This window comes from Fistularia commersonii, chromosome 31 (assembly GCF_037954325.1).
Source record: "Fistularia commersonii isolate RoL2024-O1a breed Wild chromosome 31, RoL_Fcom_v1.0, whole genome shotgun sequence".
Taxonomy (NCBI): Eukaryota; Metazoa; Chordata; class Actinopteri; order Syngnathiformes; family Fistulariidae; genus Fistularia; species Fistularia commersonii.
The window spans coordinates 3,041,970-3,062,786 of NC_141314.1; the positions used below are offsets into that span (position 1 = coordinate 3,041,970).

General features: G+C 38.9%; 1 pseudogene; it reads left to right on the forward strand.

The window, feature by feature from the left end:
• The first annotated feature begins 610 nt into the window (after positions 1-610).
• Positions 611-5,631, forward strand: LOC147215588 (general transcription factor II-I repeat domain-containing protein 2B-like; annotated as a pseudogene).
• The last annotated feature ends 15,186 nt before the right edge of the window (positions 5,632-20,817 follow it).

Here is a 20,817-nt window from a genome sequence, read left to right on the forward strand (position 1 = left end):
GGTAGATGCCGAATTAAGGATTTTCAACAAAAATTGGACAGCAAAGTATTTATTAACTGAAGTTGGAGGTAAAGCTGTGTGTTTAGTTTGCGGGGAGCAGATCGCCGTGTTTAAGGACTACAATTTGAGTCGGCATTACCAGACGAAACATGCAGAGAAATATAAAAACCTGACTGATGATGAAAGAGCGCAGACATCGGAAGCTTTGCTAGCTAAGCTGCAAACGCAGCAAGGCTTTTTTACCAAGCTTCATACATCCAGGGATGCAGCAACCAAGACCAGCTTTGTGATATCCCACAAAATAGCCAAAAACAGCAAGCCATTCGCAGAGGGGGAGTTCGTGAAAGAGTGCTTGGTAGACTCTTCAGCACTAATATGCCCTGAAAAAAAAGCGGCATTTGAGCAAGTCCCGCTGTCCAGGCGAACCGTGACGAGAAGGATCGAGGACATTGCGGGGAATCTGGAGCTACAGCTGCAACGTGAAGTGCCAAGTTTTGACTTTTTCTCCTTGGCTTTGGACGAGAGTTGTGATGTCCGTGACACAGCCCAGCTACTCGTATTTGTCCGTGGGATAGCGCCGGACTTCAAGATTACGGAGGAGCTGGCAGCAATGCGGTGGTTAAAAGGGACGACGACAGGGAGCGATCTCTTCACTGAGGTAAATGCTTGTATGGACACGTTGGGACTGAAATGGGACAGACTGGCAGGTGTCACCACGGACGGTTGTCCAAATCTTACAGGGAAAAATGTCGGACTTTTAAAACGCATGCATGATAAAGTGACTGAAATTGACCCTGATCAGAAATTGGTATTTTTACATTGTATTTTACACCAACATGTGTTGTGCAAATCATTGCTGAAAATTAACCATGTTATCGGTGTTGTTACTAAAATAGTTAACTTCATCAGGGACTGAATCAGGCACTGAATCACAGACAATTTATAACACTTCTGGAGGAGCATGAGAGTGAGCACAGTGACATTGGCTACCACACTTCTGTGAGATGGCTCAGCCTGGGCAAAGTGCTAAAAAGAGTCTGGGATCTGAAAGCAGAAATCCAGGAGTTTTGTGAGACAAAAGGCAAGGCCATCCCAGAGCTTGCAGATGAGGACTGGATGGCAGATTTTGCATTTGCTGTTGATGTGACTGCACTGATGAATGAACTGAACACCAAGCTGCAAGGCAAGGGCCTTTTTGTGCATGAAATGCACAGCCTGGTGAAGGCTTTCATGAGAAAGATACAGTTTCTTTCAAGACAACTGGAGAGCAACACTCTCACTCACATGCAAACCCTGAAAGAAGTCACACCATCAGCTGATAACCTCTGCAAGTACTTATCCGTGGTAGGAGCATTGCATGGTGAGTTTTCAAGGCGATCTGAGGATCTGATTTGAGGATGAAATGTACATGATTTCCTCTCCCTTTACCTTCAGTGTGGATGATGCACCAAAGTGATGTTCAGCTGGAACTCATTGAGCTGCAGTTTGATGTAGTACTGGCAGAGCACTTTAAGTCAGGATCTCTACTGGATTTCTACTCTTCTCTCAAGGAGGAGAACTTTCCAAACATTAGGAGACATGCTCAGAAGATGTTTGTTCTCTTTGGCTCTACCTACATTTGTGAACAAACATTTTCAATGATGAAGTTTACAAAATCCAGGTATAGATCCTCTCTCACTGATGATCATCTGTCAGCTGTGCTTCGCATCTCCACTTCAGACATTCAACCTGACTTCGATGCACTCGTTAAACCCCAGCAGAGATTAGATTTCTCTCACTGAACAAGAAAAAATAACTTTAAAACACCAAATGAGGTAGTTAGACCACAAATGTAGGCATGTTAAGGCACCAGATAACAGTGACTGGGACACTTTTTCTCAAAATCACAGTTCAGTGACAGTCAATATGTTGTATCTTGCTTAATGTTTGGTGCACAAAGACAATATTGTGATGTCTTTTAAATGCTCAGAACCTTTACACAACTATCCAACAGTATATGGAACTCAAAATGTATTTTGAAGTGAATGTGACTGAAAATGTTCACTAATATGAGTCACAAATAGTAAAAAATGTCCACCATTGTGTTGAGAAATTTGAATGAATACATTTTTGTAAGGCAATCTCATTTTTTCATTGCTTAACTTTAACATATACTCTTGCCAGCTTGTCAAAACAGTGCTATTTACTGCTTTTTATAAAGAAAAACAATTAATATTATGCAGCTTTGAGTTCAACCTTTTGGCCCGGCCCTCCACAATATTTTATGTTTCTTATGTGGCCCCATGGAAAAAATAATTGCCCACCCCTGGTCTAGCCCCTCTCCCTCTCCCTCTTCATGGGGGTCTTCTGAGCTGCACTTTGTCTGGTCCCTCTCCTGGGAACTATTTGCTTTGGGTGACCCTTCCTATGGCCGGATCGCAGGATCACTGGGGCACGCAAACCCCTCCACCACGGTAAGGTGGCAACATATGGAGAGGAAATTAGGAGATGGGAATCCAAAAGAAAATGAGACAACTACCTGACGATCGACAAGGACGAGGAGGAAGGTTGAAGTACACAGAGAATTATAAACTGTACAAGCAGATATAAAGCAAGGTTCAAGTCAACATTTTGTGTGCAGCGAGGCTTTTTCAAGCAGACTGCGTCTGAGTGCCCTGGGTGATCACTGCATATTTGAAAATGAAACGAATTACGTCGTGCCCTCGACCGAAAGGTATCGCTCTTTCATAAAGACAGGAAGAGAACTCAATACAGCTTGAGGTCCTATCCTGTTTTTCATTTTTAAAAACTAAATGATGTCAAGCTATTGACATTTCTTCACCTGGTAAGCACAGAGTAAGAGCCAAGAGACAGTTTATTCTTAGAAAAAAAAAGAAAGCAACTTAATCAACACATTTTTGATTTTACAACCTTCCCGCTGCCCGGTATTACCTCCTACACCACTGACCGCGACCCCCTGCACCATTACAGCAGTAATTTATAATACTCGGAGTAGCACACCCAGTATATTTGAAAAGAAACTTGGCATTTTGTAAGATGAAATATTTATGCATATTTTTGTTTTTTACTTTTAATTAAAATGCGTAGTTTAAATACTTTATTTCAAACAGCGCCTGGAACATGTCTGGTTAAAAAAAAAAAAAAAAAAAAGAAAAATTCCTTTTACATTTAGCTTACTATTTATGTAGTCTGCCAGGAAAAAAATAAGCCAACCAGGAAAAGTTATTGATCGTTATTTTCATCTTTATCCTGTGAACAGAAACCGGTAAAGTTGAATTCTTCATTATTGGAATTGAACATCCTCAGAATTCCTCCATCTCACACTTCCTCAGTCTCTCTTTCATTTGCTTTGTGTCACTTGTGCTGCACAAAGCTGGTTAGCCCGTGAAAATCCATAAATTAGCCACATCATTGTTTAAGCCACAGTGTTAAAAATGCGGGAAAAAAAAAGTTATGGCTAATTGCCCGGTAATTAGGCAAACCTCCTGGACAGTTTTTGACTTTGTGAAGAACAACACGCAAACACGTTAAGTCCACTCACAAAGGTTCCCGAATCGGAATCAAACGGAGAGCCACTTGCAAATCACATGCTACAGCTAGCGTGTGGCTAGCTGACAGTTAGATTGCTACAGATACCAACTGGTTCTGCTTTGTGATGAAAACCTGTGAATCAATCGGCGACTGAATACCACGCGGGTGCTAATGTTGCTGCTGTCAAGGCTGGAACTCAGAGACACAAGGATAATGTTTGTCTCAGCTGCGAAGTCCCTTCTGCACAGCTTGGAATAAATAAAAAAAAAGGAAAAATTTGAATTACAAACTGTCTTTTCTTTGTTCTGTGTTGTTGAACGAAAATGACCATGCCGTGTATTTCTCTACAAGGCATTTGTAAAGGTAGCAATTCAGTAAGTTGCACAACATAAAAGTGTATTTATTATGCATGTGTTTGTATTCGTTGCATTTTCAACTCCTCTTCCATTTATTTCAGTCTATTATGGTGTAAAAAGCTTTTGCATTGACCTACAGTATATCCGGATTTTTAATGAATGCGTTTAGCATTCATTCATGCAAGCAGCATCCTTAAAGCGGTGCTGGTGCAGTCGATGCTGTGGCCACATGTAGAGACGCAAGACCATTCATTCAGTCATTCACTTGTAACATAGAGACATGCATTCATTCACTCATTCATTCACAAGTCATATAGAGACATGCATTCATTCACTCGTTCATTCACAAGTCATATAGAGACATGCATCCATTAATCCGTTCATTCACAAGTCATATAGAGACATGCATCCATTCATTCGTTCATTCACAAGTCATATAGAGACATGCATTCATTCACTCATTCATTCACAAGTCGTATAAACACAAAGATCCATTCATCCTCTCTTTTACACATATACACAAGTATGCAACCTTTCACCCTCTCAGTCAGGTATCACATAGACAAATAACAACCATTCACTCGCTCATTCACTAGTCATGTAGAGCCATGCAAACCCTCACTGGCTTGTTTACACGTCATCTAGACACAACCTTTCACCTTCTCCACTCATTCACTCATCATGCATAGAGACATGCATTCATTCACTCACTCACAAGTTATATGGACACAAATGTCCATTCATGCTCTCATTCACACATCAAAAATTAAATCGTTCACTGGCTCATTCAGATATCACATAGAGACATATAATAATTCACTCTCTCATTTCCATGTCCTATACAGACATAGACATGTTCACCCTGGCATCAGGCTTCATATAGAGAAAGGGAATCTTTCACTCAGTCATTCACGTCATAGAGAAACATATCCATTCACACTCTCATTCACGTATATTATTCACCCTCTCACTTATCATAAACAAGTATTCATTCACTACCTTACTCACATGTCATATAGACACATATGTCTGTTCACCCTCTCATTTGTATGTCACATAGATAGATGCAATAATTCCCCCTTTCATTTAAATGTCACACACAGACATGTAACCATTCACTCACTCATCTACCTGTCCTATAGAAACATATCCATTCCTCCTCTTAGTCACTTAGACATGCAACATTCACTCATTCACCCTCTCATTTCCATTTCCTATTCAGACATAGACCATTTCATCCTCTCATTCAGCCATCCGCTCACTCATTCACAAGTCACACATCCGTTCATCCTCTTATTGACACACCATATACGGACATTCAAACAGTGACTAGCTGATTCATACATCCAAAAATAACAAACATTCACCCTCTCATTCATGTATCATTAAGAGACATGCAACCGTTCAGTCGCTCATTCACATGTCATATATAGACATTCACGAGTTTGGTAAATTTATGGCATCATGGACCTTCTGCATGTTTAGACAAATACATCCTGTGTCCTCAAAATCTGCAGCACACCCTGACTGGCATCTCCCAAACAAAGTACTTGTCTCCTGCCTCCCTCCTGATGTCTGATTCGCCTGAACTTCTCAAGCTCGTGAAATGCTTTTTTGGCTTCAAGTCTCCTTTGTCATCATCCGCCGTTACGTCTTTATTACGGCGCACCTAGAAAAGACAGGTGTGAAGGAGCCCGGGGCTGGAGGAACATGTGTTGAAAGACAGCTCAGGGTGGTGAAATGAGGATGAACCTTGTGTGTGTTTGTGTGTATGTGAGGGGGTTGTTCACACATTAATATTCCAGAACCAGTCGTGATAAACAAAAATCCACAAAGCAGCGACCAAATTTGAATTTCACTTTTAATATATATTTCAAAGCTTTCCGACCATCCCCGCAGTCTTATTAACCTTTCCCATACTTTTATAAACACTTCCTATATAATTCATACAAACATAACACTGCAGAGTAGCTAAGCAGCGATCGCACATCCAGGTGAAACGGATGAGGCCAGATGCTGGATATTTGTATGCTAGAGAATGATGCTACCGTCACTGGGCCAATCAGTGCCTGTGATACAGAACACCATGCTCTGATAGGTCACCACCCCACAAAATACTTATTTTTCCATTTAAAATTTTGAAAAATAATGAATATGTAAGAATCTTCTGGAGATGGAAGAGATGTCCTTCCGTGGCCTGAACATGTTACCAAATGACGGAGATGTGTACGTTCAAGACGTCCCAGAACCCCCAGGGAATGCGCTGAAGTGTCTGTTTTTTCGTGTTCGCTCGCACATTTGCAGCCACCGCGCATTAGCCGATGCTACAGACTTTTAGCACTGGATACAATGCGAAACAATACATTGAAAACCTGTTTCCTGCACATTTATTCTCCTGTTGCCTCCCACAGTCCAAAATGAGTCCAAAGGAGAGCGTGAATGGTTGTATGTGTCTGCTGGATGTGAAGGAATGGGTGAATGCTTGAATGTTTCTATATGACATATAAATGAGAGTGAATGGTTGTATGTCTATATGACTTGAATGAATGGATGAATGCTTGTGTGTTAGTGAGAGTGAATTATTGTGCTTCTCTATATGGTGTGAATGAAGTGAATGAACAGATGAATGCTTGTATTTTTCTATATGTTGAATGAATAAGTTGTATTTCAATATATTGCCCTATAATTGACTGGCCATCAATCCATAGTTCTAGGCTGTAGGGGGAATGAATGAATGAATTGCTTATGAATGAATCATTCAATCAATAGACAAATGAATGAATGATCTTTCTCCTTCGGGATCACAGATGGATAATCTTGTTGTTATTGCCGCATAATTATTCAGTCAGGATGTAAAAAGGCCTCTACGAGCAGGATAAGAACAGGAAGAAAAACGGTCGGAGTAAGCGAGCGGTATATCGGAGAGCAGCGGGACGGATGGCCCGTGACAGAAAGAAGCGATAAGGGAAGATGAACCGGCATCGGGGGAGAAATTGAGTGTAGATCCGGGATAGCAAACACGGCTCGAGAGAAAAAACAAATGCAGCAAAATATCATTCACAGCGTCTTTGCTAGCAGATGAACCCCGACGAGTACCCCGATTGGTGATTAATATTGTCTGCCACTGTTTCAGAAGGTGTGAGAGGTTAAGAAATTAAACAAGCGTTCGTCGTGCTGATTCTCCACTACTGGTGAGGAAACAACAGCAAAATCCGAAACTGATTTATTTAAACAGGCAGAAATATGTTTTTATTGAAGGGGTTTGAGAAAAGGGTTCCTGTCGATTCCGATGTTTCATGTCTCCATAAGATGTGAATGAATGGATGAATGCTTGTATATTCCTATGTAACCAGTGAATAAATGAGTGAATGGCCGCGTGTTTCTCAAAAAAAATTAGACGAATGAGTGAATAATTTCATGTCACTCGTGTGAAAGGTGAATGATTGCACGTGTCTATATGACTTGGGAATGAAAGAGTGAATGTTTCTATTTGCACAACTTTATATGATTTGTGAAAGAATGAATGCTCACACATCTCTAAGAGAAGTCGGATTGTGAATGTTTTATGGCCCTGCATGATGTTTAAATGAACAAGTGAACATTTGCATGTCTCCGTATGATATGTGAATGAATCAGTAAATGGTCGTCAGTCTTTTCTGGCATCCATGGTGAATCTCGCAGTGCAGCTCCAGCAGCCTCCCTGCAGGATAAGTGCTTTAGATGATGAATGGATGAATGAAGTTACTAATTAATGAAAGCAGAGGAGATTGTTTTTTTTTTTTCAAACCTCTCTTGAATAATCTTCTCAAAGAGCTGCGCATCTATTTGTACGCCAAGAAACGTGGCGTATGTCTCCCTGACGTAAACCTTTATGGTTTAATGCTCCTCCCTGTGAGAGCAGAGCACGTTCCTTATCATGAGTAAGCAGCTTGAGAAGTGTGACAGATACAAAATATCTCCCCTTGGAAAACGCAGGCACATAAACAGACAACAACATAATGAAAATAAAGCGCCACATGTATAGCACTGAGTGTTTTTGGATTGGTATTTATTAAGATTAAGATCTATTTTTCAAGGCAGGCCTGTGAGTGAACAACCAACTAGCATACATTTACATATTTTATAATGACTGAAAATGAAGGGGCTGGTTTTTTTTTTCTGTTATCTACTTAATGATTGCATTTTATGTCCCCTATTCCAATTTTAAAATGATAAGTCGGTCATTCAGACTTTATTTATGTGGCACTTTTCATTCACAGAATAAAATAATGCTAATTTAAAAAAAAAAAAAAAAGAAATAACAGAACACAAAGCAAAAACTAAAGAGTGGGATTTTAGAATCCCAATCCAAATTTGTTTCAGTCAACCTGAAAACCTTGGTTGACTTGGCATAATAATAATAATAATAATAAAAGTAATAATGATAATAATAATAATAACAACAACAACAACAACAATAATAATAATAATAATAATAATAATAATAATAATAATAATAATAATAATAATAATAATAATAATATGCGTTATTATTACTATTATTATTATTAGTGGAGGTTATGAAAAGTAGAAACCCTGAGGATGTGTTTCGTCATATTGAACATAGCACCAGAATCAAGCCGGGGTAAATCAATGAGTTATTGCAACAGCAACACATTAAGGCGCACAACAAGCGAGTGACTTATGAATTATTGATTCCCCACCATCACCTCCCCCTTTTGATTACCCAAAGCAGAGCAGAATTTTTCTATATTTGGCGAACCCCGCCAGCCCTCTACCCTTTCCATCATTACCTGCCGCAGTTCAAAGCGTTTACACAGTGGATGATAGAGAGGTTGAAGGCGCCGGGGGAGGAGGTTTGGGGGAAACGGCGGCTGGTTCGGGTATGATGGGATGTGATGAGACTACGCGCAGGTGAAGCAGGGCGACGGCGGAGGGACAGGAGGGATCAGAACAGCCGGAAGATGTCAGAGCACTTTGCGGCGAGCTTGACAGACAGACTGAATCTATCACACTCATTTCTCCCTTGGCATGCGAGTATCTGTGTGCGTGTGTGTGTGTGTTGCATGTGTGTGCGCGGCTGTGAGAAAGGGGATAAATGGGTGATCTGAAAAGGTCTTGGCAGCTCGGGCCGAGTGTGTGTATATATCAGTCTGGTTTTATGTGCGCCTGTGTGCTCAACCGTGTGTGTTCATCTATCGCTGACATGTGTGTCGCCACCCTGCAGATTGCTTATGTTCTGCAAAAAGAGTGAAATGCGAAGTGACAGCGTGCTTCTGACAAATGCATATTCTGTAAAAGTGCAGTCACGCGCTATTTGAAATGACACATGTCCCCTCGGAAGGCATCTGTTATCTTTATCGTGCCCGTTTCTTCTTTTTTTTTTTTTTTTTTTTTTTTTTTTTTAGTCGGATCACTTGAAAAACTGATCAGAATAAATAAACACAAGGGATAAGGGGACCGACGACTTGCCCTTGAAACACAAACACTAACCGAGTCTAGAGATTCTCAGCAACCGAGAATCCAAAAAAAAAGGAAACGTACAAAAGTGTATTATTATTATTTTTTTTCTTTATCATTATTATTATTGTAGAGATTCTCAGTCCTCCAGGTCATGGTGAATTCTGGTACTGAAATCTTCTGTCGTGACAGCTGGATTTCACACCAGCACCAGGGTGAGTTGGGTGTCGACTGCATCATCAGAACTACTTCCCCCTCTACAGGATAAATGAAACATGTTATAACCTGCATCTATCATTTTCTCCCATTTCTGAATGGGAGGGTGAATTCTTTTCTACATCTACAAGTGGCCCTTTGACTGATCAAACCCTGCCTCTCGCCCGGTGACAACTGGGAAAGCATTTGTAGCAGGAACTCATCTAGTGAATTTGATTTGCTCTTTGACTCTGTGAGAAAAGTAATTGTTCGCAATCCAAATCCTGTTGAAATCAACGTAAATCCCAATGGTCTGTTCTCCAGTCCCGAGAAATATACTGCACTCTTTTGAAACTTTTTCTGGGTTAACTTGGGGCGAAAATACAGAACGGGATCAAAGATAACCTTGATTATCGCTGTGTTTCTGGTGTTCTTTTTCTTCTTGGCAGCACTTGTACTTTTCTTCACTAAATTAGCAAAAGTAAAAGTAAAGTTTCAACTCTGCCTTGTTCCGTCATGGCCATTTTTTCATTTATTTTTTGAACACAGTCATAACAGACAGATTTGCAGTGCCTTTTAGCTCATGTGGCCTTAAAACCTCTTTTGAAAAAAAACAAGAGGAAGTCTCGGGAAGGGGGCCTGATGCGGATCACACGGTGATATTGACGGAAACGGCGGGAAAGCAAAAGGTCGGCGTCTGCATCCCGAACGGCGTTTGCGGCTCCGAGAGCCAGATCAGACAAGAAAAACGAATGCAAATCATCCGCGACCGTTCCCGCAATGTCCTTATCAACATTTTCCCGGCCACTTGAGAAAAACGACCGTCAAGTGCAACCCCTTACAAGTATCAATCGTAATTAGGTTTGGAGCGAGTGATTGTACCTCCCTTCAAGGAACGCTAGCTCTGCATACTAAATAGGGACTTAAAAAAATATCTAGGGTGTTCCAATACACACCAATGTAAAACAAAAAATAAAAAAATTGATATTTCATGGCTTTTGGTTCAAGCCTGAGCTCCGATTCTCGTACCCTACTGAACTAGACCGCGCTCGTGTTTGACGTTTACCGTCGAGAACTCCTGGAGAGAGGAGGGTAGTGTGGGAAGATGGAAAATTAGAAAAAAAAAAAAAACAAACACGGGCACTCGATGTGTAAATTTGTAAACCATCATTGCGGAAGAGGAAATAAAATTAATAGGAAACACCGTCTCCTCACGAACTCGAATACCTCGTTATTTAATTTTCGGTTGGAATTCAATTCCCTTTATGCGGAGCACTCGCGTTCTCCCCCGACATTCTTGATGAGCTCTTTTCATCTCTGACAGTGCCACGACCCTGAAAAAGAGCAAAATAAAGAGCTGCGTTTTTTTTTTTTTTTCTCTCCCAGAGAGCCCTCCAGGCCTCCCCATCCACTTCAACAAGAAAGAACAATCAAGCTAATTTCATCCTTTTTTTTTTCTTCAATCATGTAAAAATCACAATTACACTTTTTGAGAGGCGATGGGAAATTAGAAAAAAAAAAAGGCTCGCTGAGTTCTGGAGATTAGCATTCCGCCGTGGGGCCGCTGACCGACACATCGACCCCCGTCGCATCCCAGATTTCACCGCCAGAACTTTGACTGTTAGTTCACCGGTCCATGAGACTTGATCCATAGATAGAAGACAATGTCCCCAGTCCTAATTAGCTCCACCAGTCAAGTGTCCCTAATTGGATTATGGGCTTTGACCGTGTGGATCTGGCACAGGGGGGGAGCACAAAGGCAACCAAACCCTCAGATTAAATGCATAAATATTCATGCATAATAGATTTTTTATTCCTCTCAAACGCATCTCAGGTTGATATTTACATCCCGAAACAGGTTTAAAAATTCCGAGAGTGAAGCTGTTGGCAGCTCACAGAGGATACTCGGGCAACGTTTTTTTTTTTTTTTTTTTTTGGTTTTCTTTTGTTATTGGAAAGCAGAATCTTATCAAACATTCTGTTATGACACATCGGAGAAGCCTGTTTGGCAAATACCCACAGTCTCTCTCTCTTTCTCTGGAAGATTAATGCAACAGCTCGGGCAAATGCTCAGCCAAGCCATTGTTTGTTAGTTTATGCACTTGTAAATTGACGCAACAGTGAGGTCAGATGCAGAACTGGAGAACTACCAATACTGCAAAAGGAAAAACAGAGGATGGATGAGTGAATAGATGGATGGATGGATGGATGGATGGATGGATGGATGGATGGATGGATGGATGGATGGATGGATGGACGGACAGAGAGAATGACTGGCTATGATTGGCTCCAGCCTGACTTTGACTGCAAAACAAACACTATAGAGTATGAATGAATGAGTGAATGCGTGTATGAATGAATAGATTAATAAACAAACCATACCGACAACAAAATGAAATTAATAAAAACACAAGACACGTCAATATGAAGACACGTCAATTTAATTAATGAATATATAAACAAATAAAAACAATATAATAATAACAAAAGATAAAAAAAAAGGATAGAAAAAATGCACTTTGATTGAATGAATGGGTGAATGAATCTACGTATGAATGCATAATTATGGGATTATATTTACATTTAAATTTGTGTATATTTATTTATATTTGTGGATAAATCAATAAACAAACCAAAACAGAAAATAAATGAATTAAATAAAACAGAGGACTGAATTGACCTCACATCAAATGAATGAAAGAATGAATCAAGGAAATGTTTCCTTTTTGGATCAGTCTGAATACACACACACCAATTGAATGAATGAATGAATGGATGAAGGATTACATTCATGGATAATAAATAAATTATACAAAACAAAAATACACAAGAATAAAATAAACACACTTCAATTAAATTAATGAATACATGATGGGATGAATGCATGCACCAAAGAATACATTCATGGAAAGATAATTAAGTAGACAAGTAAACAAAAAAATAAAGACTTAAGACTGCCAAAAACACTGCAAATGAATACAAAATACAAAAGGAAAGAAAGGAGACTCATTTCAGGCCCTACGACTTTGACCCCCATTGATGGTAAGATAGATAGATAGATAGATAGATAGATAGATAGATAGATAGATAGATAGATAGATAGATAGATAGATAGATAGATAGATAGATAGATAGATAGATAGATAGATAGATAGATAGATAGATAGATAGATAGATAGATAGATAGATATAAAAAAAGACTGTCCCATTTAGTGAAAATGTCTCCCTCTGAGCTTCTCCTTGCACTTGAAATCTTATTCACAGTTGGCTTTTCAGGATTTCACCCGGAGCGCTGCTGCTGCATCCAGCGGGGGATCCCAGAAACGTGTCACTGCGCACCCCCAGCTCCCCCGCTCCCCTACCTTTGCCTGGAAGACAGGTCTATTTTCGACGGGATCTGTGGCGATTTGCATGGAGAAGATTGATTGTGGTGGGAATTGAGGCGCGGGGATGGTATGGCATCGGGTCAGCATTCGGAGTACGGGACCAGACGTTCATGCCATCAAGCGATGGTTGGGGAGTGTGACATTGGTCATGGGTCCAGGCCAGAATCCCGGCGGTCATGTTATTCGTATCCTGCATGGCGACAACTTTAATGTAGGTAATGTAGGCGGAAAAATGGGACTGAACTCCAGAAACAGCCAGACTGGAACCTGCCATTTGAATACATTATCCTACTTATTCACAATCTATATCTATATCTACATCTTATATCTATATCTATATCTACACCTATACAGCAAATTTATACATTTATATTTATATGAAATAGGTATGTATGTGTGTGTATATGTGATGTTTTTAATCATAAAAATCCTACATATTGATATATACCCTTTATATATGTATGTATGTATGTGTTTGTGTGTGTGTGTATACCGTATGTGTTTACATATATAAATACATATGCTAGTTATATATCAATCAATGAATTGCGTGAATAAATAAATATATATGCACACACACACACACACACACACATATGTTATATACACACACATGATAATATATATACTTCATATATAATATATATATACTTATATATTATATATAATAAATAAGTGTATATATATATATATAAATATATATTAGGTGTTCAGTTTTGAACATTATTGAAAGTAAATTGTAAATGCTGCTGATATAAACTGTTTGAATAAAAGATACAAATACAGACATACATAAACAAAACAATCAAACCACCAGGATCTGTTCGTCAAAGACGACAGATATGAAGGCAGAAACCAAAGTGTTGCAAAGTCGGACTGAGCAGCTGGAAACAGGATTATAGAAAAAAATTCCTAAAAGAGGGACTGAGAGTAGTTGACAGTGAAACTCTCATTAATCCTCATCCCTCTTAAGGGTTACTTCTCAAAGTGAAAGCCCGGTTAGCCGAGACGTTAAGGGGAAATGATGTCTACAAATTAGCCTTGTCAATTGAGGACAGTAAATCAATTCACTTATCCCAAAAAGAGAAACAGCCATGAACAACAACGACAGCTCAAAGTTTGTTACAAAAAGCCGTCGCTCAGAAATATTTAATGTCAAGCTTTGAAAGTAATAAAAAAATCAAAAATGGATGAATAAATTGAAAAAAAACAAATGAATACAGACGGGAAACAGATTTTGTAAAGAAAAAATAACACTTATAATACATATAATACATATAATAATAAATATTACATACAAACATCTATAGCTGCTGGTGACTTATATCTTTATTCCATTTATTTTTCTTTTTTTTTTAATTTTTTAATTTCTTTGCTTTTTTAGACAAGCCACAATGTGAGCATAGATGGAGATTGACAGTTTTTGAGTGGAATAAAACTGCCCACAGATAACAAACGGTTTCTTCAAAGTGTTTTAGAGTGACAATAGTTACTAATATCAATTTAATTCTAAATGAAATAAAAAAAAAAAAAAAGAAAACATGGACCTTAAACTTCTTCATCTCAGGCTTGCTGTCTCATCCTGCATGCATCATAGTGCTTCTAAAAATGCACTGACATTTTCGTTCCAAAACATAAACCTACCAGACGGCAAGGAATTTGTAAGTTTTAAAAGATTCGATAATAGGGTTTATATACAGTGCATAAAAAAGGCTTTAGATTAACATAAAATAAACCCCAGGGTCATCAACCCTCCTGGACTGCTGGACTGTCGTTTTATAGTGGCTGTACCTTGTGACCCTCCTTCCCCTCCACACACGTATAATTTTTGTAGCCTGCGCGGCACAACATTTTATGGCCACAGGAGCCATAATCCATGAGATATAAGTCATTTAAAGAACAAAGAACAAAACAAAGAACAATAAAAATACCCTACTTTTTAATTATGAGGATAGAAATGTGGAGGAGAAAAAGGGTAAAGGGAAAAACATCTTTCTAATAAAAGCCTTGCTTTATAACCTTGACTTAACTTCATATACAGCCATCGACTCAACCCTGTGACTCATAAAGGAGATGCAATAAAAATGGGACTCGCGAGGACTCGTTAGGATCACAATGACACAAATTGTGTTTGACCCTAAAAGCCCAAAGGCCATAAGACATTTCACTCAAAATGCGCCACTCCTGAGGGGCGCGGAGGCCAACCGATCATTATTTAAAGCAATAAGCCACTATTTTAAAATCCTACTGTTAGAGCTGGTTACACAAATTGCGCAACCCAGACTTCTTCCCCGAGCCTCGTTAATTTGATGACATTTATTTTTGTAGTTTGCCGCACTATATCAACGTATATTAGTGCATACATAGTAAACAACGGCAAGATTGTCTCTGCCTGTGGGTGGCCCTTTACTGTTTGTGTCACAGTTAATTACGTTTTACCTCAGGAGTTTAGCTGTAGTGGAGAACATATTAACAAATATACAAACAAATAAATAAATACATAAATAAAATTAAATAATGATGATATTCAATGATGAAAAATAATGAATAACAATTATTATTATTAGTAGTAGTAATTGTAGTAGTATTATTAGTATCCATAACGTATTTTTATTGGGATTATTATTATTATGAATGTTGTTGTTGTTGGTGTTATACTTAAAACACTGTACTGTTAAACAATAATAACAATAATGATAGTAAAAAAGAAAAAGAAAAGAAGAACAGCCATGCATGTATCATTATTATTGTTGCTATTTTTTGTAATTTTCATTATTATCTATAGTAGTGGTAGATGTATCCATATTAATATATGATTAATATTAGTATTACTATTATTGTTGTCGTTATACTTAAAATAGAGTTTTACTGTTAAAGAATAATAATAACAAAAATGACATTAAGAAGAAGAGGAAAAGATCAGCAATGCATGTATTATTATTATTATTATTATCATTATCATTGTTGGTTGTATTGTTATTATTATAATAATTATTATTATTATGATTAGTAGTAGTGGTAAGTAGTGGTAAGAGCATTACTAGTAATAGTAGTGGTAGTAGTGTTTTTATCATTTCCTCCTCATACTGGTTCACAACTCAACTATTTTCATTTAGTGACAGATCAAATCACAATCAAATCTTGGAACAAGTAGGTGAAAAGGTGAGATAAAAAGTCCAAAAAAGAGCACAACCCAAACAGCCAAATAACATGGGTGTTGCACTGATCTCGGTATGTTTTTTGGCGCTTGTTCATACTGGATCCACGGCTATCGTTTTGTATCATGACATTCAGTGTTAGACATACCAACAACGGCAAATAGTTAAAGCCGTTACCTCGGTTTCCAACATGTTTTTGATGCTGCTTTTGAGGCTCTTTATGTTGTCTCTTCTTTTACTATCAACCTGATAGCCATATGTGTGAGTGGTCTTCTGTCTGCTTACGCCTCCTGGCAAAAAATCTGGGGGTTGGAGAATGTTTACAAGCGTACTCCTACATTTCTCTAATGACCTTCCATCAGGTCGCCAGACTTTGTGAGCTCTTTCAAGGTCCTTCAGAACACATACTTCAAGCAGAGATATTTCTCACTGGTACTTTTCCTATTCTATTCTAACATTTGTAGAAGTCTTTAGTTTGTCTACAAAGTCCCCTCCATAACCTGGTCATTTTTGGGGTGTTTGAAGATAGATGGAACTTTGGGTGTACCTATGTGGTACGGGTAGCCACTTGCAGATGAACTGGTTACTTGCACACCTGAAGATTGGGCAGAAGGAGTTCGTCTTCTTCAGGAAGGGGTGGCGACAAGAGAGGAGGCAACGAAAAGCGCTTAGAGCTACAGTTTTTCTCCTGGGTTCTAATGAGAAGACGCCAGCCATTTTATTTTCATGTCACTGGCTTTGAGAATGCAGTGTTTTCCTTTGAAGCCTGTCTAACAGCCCTGAGAGCTGTTGCACCCGCTCCCCTCCATAGAGGAGAGATATATTCTGTGAGGGGACGGATGTATGCCCTGCAGATTGTTATCCATGTCTGAAGGGGGAAAAGGTTTGTAGTACATCCAAGGAGAGGCAACCTCTTAGCGGTCTTCTTGGCAATGTTTTTAATGTATGGAGTCCACGTCGGCGTGTTGGTGACGATTACATCAAGGAAAGAGATACTCTGTGTAGGCCTAAGCCAGCAGTCGCCGACTTGTTTGTACCAGAGACCAGTTTTATGCATGAAAATGTTTCCGGGAGTTCAAATAATAAAAACTTTTGTCAGTTCACAATCTGAATACAACAATTCTGCTTTATATTCAGCAATCACAATAATTTTGCACAGTAATATCAATTCATCATAATATAGAGTCAGCTTTCTTTTTGCTGGCAGTCTGCGAGGCTTCTCATCGTTTGCTCGTTTCCTCCCAAAAAAGCTCTCCAGCAACTTTTGTTTCTGACTCATGTATTTCAAGGGCTAGCTTGCGCTTGCTGACGTGTGAAATGCTGCAACAAAGTTCAGTGCGGCAGTAAGGTGAAGGCGGAAACAATCATTTTTCAATATAAGATCGGGAAGGTCTAATGAAAAAAATATCATATTTACCAAGATTTTCTTTCTGGACCTGTAGCAAATGATCCATGGGCCAGTAGTAGAAGAGGGGTGTTTTCGAATTTGCTGCCTGCTTACAAGTATCTCCTTGGTTCTTACTTGTATTCAATGTCATGCACCACTCCAAAGTCTGCTTTTAGTTTGTATCTGGGACATGTTGTATGCTCTCCGTACAAATCTCAAGTCAAGACTTTTTATGATGGATGTTGTAGGCAATACGTTCTATGACCTTGGGTATTGCTTTCAGTATTGGCAGCAGAGATGTGGACATGTAGCTGGAGGGTTTATCTCTTTTTTTTTTTTTCTTTTTTTTTAGGCAAGGCAGTCACGTGGACAAATTTCCATTCCAGATGAAACTCTCTTGGTGTCAGAAGAAATCGGAAATATTTTGGTAAGAGTGGGAGCAAGTTCAGGAGCACAATTATGGATTACTGTTGCCAGGACCCCATCAGGGCTGTTGACCTTGGAGGTGCCAAGGCTACAGAGTTTTCGGAACACAGTTTCAGGCCAGAATTTCTTAGTACAGAGGGCTTCGTTGTTTTCTTGGCAGAAACTTGGGGGGACTCTTGCCACTGTCAATGAGGTGAGTGTTGGCAAAATAGGTTTTACAAAGCTGCTCAGCTGATGTCCATGGCCACACCGATGCTGTCTTTACTATAAGATCAAGATGCATCACCCACTGCCTTTTCTTGACTGAGTTTCACTTACTGTCTGCCAGGTTTGGGCACCTTCCGTCCCAATCAGCCCTGTCATAGATCCAGACTTTGTATTGCCAGGTTTGCACGGTGTTGGGGGTCTGTAGTTGGACACCAGACATACCTCTCAATAGTCCAAGGAGCCAAGAAGGAGTGCCAAAAGTCAGAGCATGGTTGTCTGGTGAACACCTGAGGAAGAGGTTTAGTTGAGAGCAGTTTCTCTTAGATCCAGACCTTGCATTCGCAAGGTTTGCTATGTGTTGGGAGACTGTAGTTGGCCATCGGACATACCTCTCATTGGTCAGAGGAGCCGAGAAGGAGTGCAGAAGCAGTTTCTATTCTTTCCGATCCCGTTAGAATCATCCCTAATGGCAGGTTAAGTATATAAGTATAATGGTATAATGATATAATTGTATAATGGTTGATAGGTATAACAAATGCATACTCGCATTCTGGGAACATATGTTTTTTTTTTCTTTTTTGCTACCTGCATGATGATTACTCAGATCCCCAAGAACAATGATTTTGCAACTTAGATGCCGTGCTTGGACATTTTCAATAGGCTGAGATATCATATAGTAATCATCTGATGTGGTCTAAGCATGAATCGTGAAAACAATTAACCCGGGAGGAGGACTTTCAAACATGTCTTTTCATGCCATGGGTAATCAAAGTCAGCCATTTGTGGAACAATGAAGGTGTCACTACTGTAAGACCATAAGTCGATCCCAAATGGAGTCATTAGGTCTGTCCTGTCTGGAAAAAAAGAGTAATCAGGTCCTGAAATTAGCTTGTCATCTATTTTGCTGTCAAGGAAAGTCTCAGTGACAAAAATATGTGAAGATGATCAGGTTCCAAGTAGTCCCAAAGGTGTAGAGGCCTCCAATATGTGACAATGTGTTGTGAATCCAATGATGAGGCCCGAGTCGGTGATAGGTGACAAAATTGTAAAAAGGCATCGTAACTAGCACTAGAATGGGGTCATTCTGTTTTGAGACTTTACTTGATAGCAATATAAAAACAGGAGCAAAAACCGGTTTGCAACTGGGACCGAAACAGGGTTCCCCCTTTCTTAGCCCATTAGAATGCAGGGCTGTCATACCCAACCCATCCACCCACCTATCCATCTAGTTTTATTCATCTTCTTGGAAATTTCTCAAAAATTCTCAATTATACTGTGCATGGAGGGGCTAAAATGGCCAACTCCTCCCCTGAGAGCCAAGACTGATTCTGAACGCTGTCTGATGGCCGTGCTACCCTCCAACACACACACATACGTGCAACCTTGCCCCCCAAACTCAGACTCACACAAACCTTGGAAGTGCATGGCTGTTAATGATAAACTGTGCTGTGTGATTTGCGAATCAGTCAAAGGACCAGAAGGGCATACAGAACTTTTGGGTCTACCACGTTCTCCATTAACTGTTTTGTCATCGCATCTAGGATTTATGGTCTGTTTTTTTTTTTTAAATCTGAATCACATGAGAGCCATTCTCCCCTTGCCATAAGTGAAGAAAACTGACAAGCATGTTTGTATTATTTCTTACACCCCCAACCCCCCCAAAAAAAGTCAAAAAAAGAAAAATCACATCCACCATCAAACAGAATTCCTTTTTAGTGCACAAAGTGATTTTCATTATGTTTTTGGTTTGTTTTGTTTTTTTATTTCTTCTAATTGTAAGTGAATTTTTCTGTCAAAATCAGTGTTTATTGACCTATTTATTTTTTTAAATATTTATCTATTTTGTTGTTTGTTTGCTTTTCTATTAGTATTATTATTGTTGTTTTTGTTGTAAAAAGTGTGTCTTTGAGAGAGATCTGAGACAATATATTTATTTGCGGTCATTCAGACAAATGCAAAGATGAACGTGGCAAGAACTACCAATGGCCGTTTAAACTTTTATTTTTTAATGTATTCATTTATTTATTTATGTTATATATTTCCAGACTGAAATCTCTGGCCCAAGTTGAGTCCATTGATTTCAAGCAGGCATGATCATAAAGCAGTAATATTTTCTCAGTCAATAACTGCTCAGGGTATTATGGAAATAGTATAACTTTTTCATTAAGCTATTTTATTTTTAATGTAAATTGTGGCCTGTAATGTTTTGCTGTATGTTTTAATCATCGCCTGATTTATAGGAGACGATAAATATGAATAATGTTCGCTCAATAAGATGAAAAGGTCACAGAAAGAGAGCTTTGTGAGAACACACGCAAACATTATAAAAAGGTCCAATCAATCATTGTGATCTCACACTAAATATAACATCCAGTTAATTTTCTAAATTAAATACCAACTCCTGTTAGTTTTTACTAACTGACTGACCTTATTGCTTCAGATTCTTTTTTTTTTTTTCAGTTTCCGTTTCCCATTTCTTTCTCATTGTCTTATCGGAAAAGATATGACAGTCTCGTAAAGCAGAAAACATCCTCTTACAGATTTTTCTTTGCTGATTTGTTGATATATTTTTTTTAATTTTATATTTTACTCCGCTGCAATTCTTTTTGTGAAGTACACAGGTTCATATAGCGAAAGTGTATATTCACTCACTTCACCGATGAAGAGCTCGGCCTGACTTTTTAACTGCGTTTTCTCTTGTTTTCCTGTGT